The following is a 7,586-nucleotide window of genomic DNA, read 5'->3' as shown; positions in this document are numbered from 1 at the left end:
ACCAATTGTCAAAAACCTTTTTCTTTGTTTTGCTGAGCAGGAGTTCCTCTTTCCCTTCAATCATAAAGTTAAAGAGGTAATGGGACAAATATTATTTTGCATTATATTAAACTGGCTGGATATCAAGAAATGGAACTTTGAAGGGTCTTAACCTGCCTTTTTTTCCATAACAAACATCTGAATTTGCAGCATAAAAAATAACAAAAACAAAAGTGCTTTTTAAAAGCATATTTGCTGTTGAGAAAGGTCTTTGTCCACAGTTTAATCTGAATATGCAAAACACTATAATTTGAATACCAGGATGCCTTTTAATAAAAAGGACTAAAGTGAGATTTAAAATGAACAAGGTGATTAAGAGCGACTGTGCTGGACATTTATGTAGCAGGACTGCACATAATGAATAAAGATTCATGCTTTAGTTCCAAATTTAAATTTTTGCACAAAATGTGCCTGATGTAGTCAGCTTTTAATCACCTTACTGACAGGAGTAACTGCTTTCATTTAACCTTGACTGAAGATCATGAATTCTAAAGCATTTAATTGGATACGTCATTTAACAGAATGAACAGAGCAAATTTTCACCAATTCAAAGGCTCAGATTGACAGACAGTGGCAGTAAGACCCACCACAATTAAAGCTGATCTGTATTCACTGGCCCTGTCACCCATCGCCATTAGTGATATGACTGTTTGATCATCTCTGCAGCGAAACTTTGCTGAACTTCACCTTGTTTTGAAAGGACCCGACGTTGAATGAAAGACGAAGGTTGAGAAGGGGAAGGGGCTTTGGAGGATAGCGACACACAGACACACACACACCTATCTACCTCTGGGACCAAAGCTCCTTCTGATGCACCTCTAGTTTAACAGCAGTAACCATCCTGAAAATGGACGTGACAGCACAAAAGACAACAGTGCAAGTCTCACACCATTATGTTTATTATCTCCATCAGTGGCTTAATTGAAATGTTTCAAAATCAGAAAATAACAATGACATCTTTTTGAGACATTGGAAGTAATGGCTTTGTCTCGTCGCTCTCTGCAGACAATTGCCCCAGTGATGTGAAAAACTGTGTCAAGTGGTACACAGTGAAATGTGCGGCAGACACTTAATTGTTTTCCTGCCTTTGACTTCAGAGAGAACAAATTCAATCTTTGTGCCAGACATTTCCTCTGTGACTAAGCCTAACCAGCCAAAGCATGTTTGGTTAAGCAACCAGCCCCAGGGTTAAATTTCAGATTTTGCAATTACAGTTTTTTTTTAATCCACAAAAAATACAATGTGTTATTTAAATGAACATAGCTTTGGGATGTTTCTGTTAACCAGATCCAATATAGTGGTTCTCAAAGTGAGGTCTGGGAACCCCTATGGGCCCTTCGGTGTGCCCTGGGGGTTCTCCAGAAAAATGAATTGTAGATTAATTTCACTCAATTTTAACTCATAATTTCATACAGGGAGAATAGATCGTCTGTTTTTGGGTCATCAACAAGACGTCTCTATATATTTACTGTGGAGGTCTTCGATGTTTTACTCTTTTTGTGTGAAAATAGATTGAATAGAGTTTTGATCTGAATAATAATGTTTCTAATGTGGGCTAAATCTTTGCAACATTTATACATACTATAATAGGGAAACTAATAAGATGGATGGAGGATTTACGCACAAAAACACACAAAGAAAAATTAACTAAACGTTTAATATCACAGGCGACAACTAGAAATGTGCCGCAGACCAAATGCTTTATTCTGTCCTCTTGGGAAAAATCTTCTGAAAGATTTTGCAACTGGGATGACACACACTGGCTTATTCCAGCTGGATTTGATCAACGCTGACATTTTGGAACAGAAGAAAGGCATGTTAAAGGAAATGCAGATTAAGGAGACTAAATCAAATCCACTCAAGTGTTGTTCGTTTTGCCCCGCCACAATACAAACCATGTGTGCTGCTTTTAAGTGGTGAAAATAATCTTAAGATTATAGAGTGGTCTCTGGTGCTAATTGTCTCAGAGCTGTTTTTCTTTTGCTCCCATTAATTCTTCCTTTAAGAGCTTTCCCTGAATGCTTTAACTAGATTTTGTCAACTGTTAGCTTTGGAGATATTGTTTGATGGCAAATGTAATGAGGGAATCATCATTTCAACATGTGTGGTGAAACAGATCTCACAAATGTTCTCCGGGACAGCTGTCGTAACAGATTTGAAATGTTAAGAAGTTTATGCTGCCTCGGAGGAAAAGCACTTAGTGCCTGCTCACTGATGTGTGCTGTTCTCATGCTCAGTGGGGGAAGAGTCTGACTACAGGTTTGAAGCATGAACAACTTCACAGCGTCCATATGATATTCAACACAGGTGCACTCAGCTACATACAAATGCTGTGCTTGAAAAGCCTCAGATTCAGCATTTACGTACATTATATCCTTATAGAAAATGTGTCATCATATCAATCATATCTTTAATATCAGATTTGTGTCTTGCTTATTGTTTCTTCATATGGATGTTTGATCTTCACTGTGCAGAATGATGTATGTGCAGAGTTTGACACTAGAAGAGTCTTTTCCATCTGCTGAAGGAAGAAAGTTTCTCTGAGCCTGCAACTAGTTTGGCAGCCAGTCATGGTCCAAAAACCTACTTCATAAATACACTGAGGCTGGACTTTTCAATGAAGTAGGAGGCATCTTGTGCCCAATAGTTAAACTTTTGAAATGAAACATATTTGCATATTCACAGATTCTGGATTTTTCAACGAGGGAGAAGAAGTAGATGTGCTTTTAAGAATTCTTAACGAGGTAATTTAACTTTTTGGTGGAAAAAACATGTCAGACACAAATTATTATTCCAAGAAGAGTATTTTTATATGTCTTAAAACATGTCTGGAGGGGATCTTTAAAGTAATCTCAAATGATGCACATCTTATTTCAGACTGACAAACTGTCCAGCTGTGGCTCACTGCCACAGGCTGTTTCTCACCTTTAGCTTCAGTTAAAACACCAAACACACTCTCACCAAGTCTCACTCCAACTTTTCTCAGGAGTTCTGCATCCACTGTTGATGTCACAACGACACACACACACTCCCATTGTTGCTGAATAGATCAATCACTAAAAAGAAAAAAGTCTAAAGCGCACAGACACCATCCACTTATCCCTCTTTACCTCCTAACACCCCTCCCTTCTCCCGCCTTGCAAACCAGCGAAGGCCATCACTTGTCTGGAGTTAATGGTGACGCAGGGCAGAGCAGCATGCATAGGTGCTTTCATGACTGATTGATATTGTTGGGTTTAAGGCTATAATATTAAACAAATGGTCCATTCTAAAGGGCCCACAGGGATTTTTGAAAATCCTTGCTGTGAAACAAAAAACTGCTGCAACACCTATTGCTTTGTAAGCGGTAAGCACAGAAGTAAGTAAGTAAACACACTGCAGGAATACTGTAGCTATCACAAGGGTGAGGGTCTGTAATTATCACGCTGGGTTTTAACCAGCCACTGATGCATTTTGAAAATGATAGTGACATTCATAATTGGTCCAAAATGCCCTGTTGTCAATAGCCGGATTTTATATTGTTAAAGCAGAATTAACAAGAAACACTGTATGTATAAGATTTCTAGAGAACTCTTTCTCCTCAGTTTCCGGAGAAGATTTTTTGTTTCTATGCTTTTGTTTCTGTGGCTGTAATGACTTTTTGATAGCTAAATTGATACAGCACTTCATCTTATTCTGACTGGAATGAGCACTTTTATTCTTTATGAACATGTCTTTTTTTAATGTAAAGCCACAGGCTCGAAAGAAGTGACCTCGCACATGAATACGGATTGATCTGAGGTTATGTATATTTCATGTGTTACTGATTTGTTTTGACAGCATTACTCAGTGTATCCACTCCACTGAAAGTCGTCCCGGGCTTGTCCGTTTGCCTGTAGCCTGGATTCATGGCCAGCAATGAATTGTGTGTTGAAGGGTCTGAAGGAGAGAGTTAATGAAGTAAAAATTAATGAAGCACGTGAGCACCACCATCTCAAGGCTGTAAGCTCCTCCATGCTCCATTTATAATGTATGATCTCAATAAAATCAATCCAATGTACCAGTTCTCACTTAGGGTAAGAATAGATTTACAGATTACAGCCCTGTGTTCCCCTGGTCATAATTACCCCCACCCCTCCTTCCCCTCCCCCTCCAACAGTCCAAGTGTGCTGCTGGATTCCTTTAGAGAATTTAATGTGAAGTTTCACAATACTGTGCGCAGACAATGTCATCCTGTCATCCTGTCACATTGTTGAATATTCGGCTCTGATGCCGCAGGTACAAAAAAATGCCACAACCTCCTCTTTAAAGACATGAGGTGGACTAAAATGCACTGTATTATATGACTGTTTGAGTGTTTCCTGGTTTGCAGAGCAGCATATTTGTGCTCTCAGTATCTTTTTTATTTGATTAAATGTATGTGATGTGTGAGGTGAAGCTCTGAGAGCCCTTTCACTTTTCTCCTCCACTCCTGAAGACTTGTTGAAAGTTGAAGGAAGATGAAGCGCAGCAAGTTGCCTGTATTAGAGCTCCCCCCTCAGGTGTCATGGAGAACTATGTGTCAGGAGACTGAACTCTCCACATGATAAGAAGCAGTTACATTACAGTATGTCCACATAATTTATTATCAGCATTGATAGATCGTTAGCATCTATTTTGGAGGCTTATATTCTTTTTTTAAAAATCTTTTTGACAATGTTTTTGGTGACCACTGCAAAGCAAATACTTTGTGTCCAATGAAATATGCAATTAACATCACTAATTATTCTTACTGTGTTGTATATTGTGCAAAATGTGCAAAATGAAAATTTGATCTTCTTTATTATTTACAGCTCACCTTATACTTACTGTATACTGCACACTCACTGTATATAAAGCGTGCATGAGATTATTAGCATAATTTTCATATGTTTAGTATCATCAGTTGTCAGTTGTCTCACTCCTACTGGAACTGAACTTGTAAACTACGTGAAGCTGCAGTTTTGAGTATTTTAAGTACAAACACCCACAATTACAGTTTAACATGTTTACGAAATGTATGAATTCCAAATGGATAAGCAGCTGATTTTGTTTTAGATAAACCCATAAAGGTTTTAAACAGTGCACATGAAAAACAGAATTGTCAAGTTCAGCTTCCTGATGTGCCTACCCCTCCACCGCCATGAACAATTCTGTATTTATAATGTCATCTTATCACGCTCCCCTTGAAGGCAGCAGCAAGTGCACTTATGCCTTTCTTTGTTAGGGTGAGTTGGCAATTTCCTGTGAGATGGAGCAACTGCAGGCAGCCCTTTTCTTTGATAATGTCCCTGACACCTGGACCAAACTGCTGTTTCCATCACTTTGCAGGCTGGAGCAGGAGGAAAGGAACATGTCATAAGCCTCCTGCCACCCAGAGTCACTCACTGTGCATTTAACAGCACTCTCCTCACTACACATTCTGGGATGTAGAGGTCAGAGCCAGAGGGAGATTCTTCTGTGGAAAGTTGTCTTGCTGAGCTGCATTCAAAAAGTAGGAACAGTCAATCTAACGCATCATTTTATCTTAATGTTACATTATATTAGTATTACCCAAGTATCTTGCATGTATTAATTGCAATAATGTGGCTTTACATGGTGTACCATGGTGGACCATGTTACATTTGCACCATGTAAAGCCAGTTATTAAGCAGCAAGCCTGAAAGAGTGTTTATTACAGAGGCCTGACAGATTGATTCTAAATTATAACTAATCAGTTGATTTTGACCCACAGATTGTGATTGTGCCCTGTGAGTTTCATTTATTCAGCTTTTCTTCTGGCTCTCCTACAATCACCGTAGACCTGCAGGACTCCCAAGCAAATTAACAGTCTTCACGCTACCCTGCAGCCATAAATGAAAATATCAGTCAATCAAAACCCATATTATGCTGTGAAATCCTACCACATATCTCCACACCTGCATACAAATAGAAACTGCAGAATAAGCGTTCAACCTGCTTCAGCTTTATGGCTGGCAGAATATCAGTGAAACAATGTTTAAAAGCCTTGCTGCGTTGAGCACATCCACCTGAAGCACCACTATACTGATATTTTCTGCTTTCTTGTCTGTTGACGTGCAATAAAATCGTGCAAGATAATCTGGATGTTAAGATGCTTTGGGGAAATCCAGCCTTAATTCCTGGAGGTAGGACAGCCGGGCATGCAGGGATGTGGGGCCCATCTGCGACCTGTCTGCAGGTCCGGTGATGTATAGCTGTGGGCTGGACAGCCACAGTCAGGGCTGTGTGTTGCTGCTCAGTGTGCCATGGCACTCAGGGCACTTCAACCCCCAGTCCCTCCTTACAGGTACCCCGCAGCCCGCCACCGTGCGCTACTCATTTACTGCCACACTGGTTTTCATAATTAGCGCCGCAAGGCCTCATTAAATCTGCTCTAATGAATAAATATTGTATTTCATAGCCTGATTACCAGATCAGCTCAATGCTTGAGCGTTGTAAACAATTACTTCCCTAAATATTCATCACCCCAAAGTGGATGATCATTGGTATTTAATACAAGACTAGCATTTTCAAGTGCATCTTTATTATACTAATAATAGTTTTTGAAATGTTCCTTTTGGAGGGAAAAATAGAAGAAGAGGGGTTGTTTATTAGAAGTTGTATTCATACTGTAGCCTTAAAAAGTATCATATGATGATGATTTTATTCATATACCATTTTATTAATGCAGTACAATACAAAAACCCTGCAATGAATCCTACTCCTACTGTGAATCTTGTGTTTTTCCATCAGAGAGGTGTCAGTTCAACGGCATGGTAATTTTTTGCTATTTGCCATAATTAGTGCTTTATATATTGCATAATATAAAGAGGTATTCCAGATATAATATTCTACTCATATATATCTAAATGGGACTGGACAAATTATAACACACTTTTACAGATACTACAAATGTATCTAATAAACTGGATATTCTTTTTGTATTGTTGTGTTCCTAACAAAATATGACCAGGCATTATTTTAATGTTGTGTATTGTTGTGTCAGTATATGTGTGATATTGCTTTGTTAATAATATTTTATTTTATTGTTTTGTTTCATTATGTCAACAGTTGTGTAATTAATAAACACTAGATTTACAGAGTTAATTAGGAATATGCAATAATGACAGAAGAATACTTACTGGATTTGTAAATCGACAATTCTTTGATTTCAAATTTTATGAGCTATTTTACAGAACAGTTTAGTCACTGCTACTTTAGTCACTCACACAAGTAAATACCATTAAATGGCTCAATCACTTGACTTGACTATAGTTAAGTGACAGAGGCCTTAATCAATGACTAATTCAAACCGTATAATAGTTTGACATTTTGGGAAATAGTTTATACACTTTCTTGCTGAGCGTTAGAGCAGAGGATTGATACCACTCTCATGTTTGTAAAGTAAATATGAAGTTGGAGCCAGCTGCTGTTAGCTTAGCATAAAGACTGGAAACAGCTTGTTAGAAGGTAACAAAATCCACCAACAGCCTCCTCTAAAACTCACTAATTAACACGTTATATGTAATTTGTTTAATCCATTCAAACCT

The sequence above is a fragment of the Siniperca chuatsi genome, linkage group LG12 (genome assembly GCF_020085105.1).
Source record: "Siniperca chuatsi isolate FFG_IHB_CAS linkage group LG12, ASM2008510v1, whole genome shotgun sequence".
Taxonomy (NCBI): Eukaryota; Metazoa; Chordata; class Actinopteri; order Centrarchiformes; family Sinipercidae; genus Siniperca; species Siniperca chuatsi.
The sequence above is the reverse complement of the archived record's forward strand: the minus strand, read 5'-3'. Positions refer to the sequence as shown.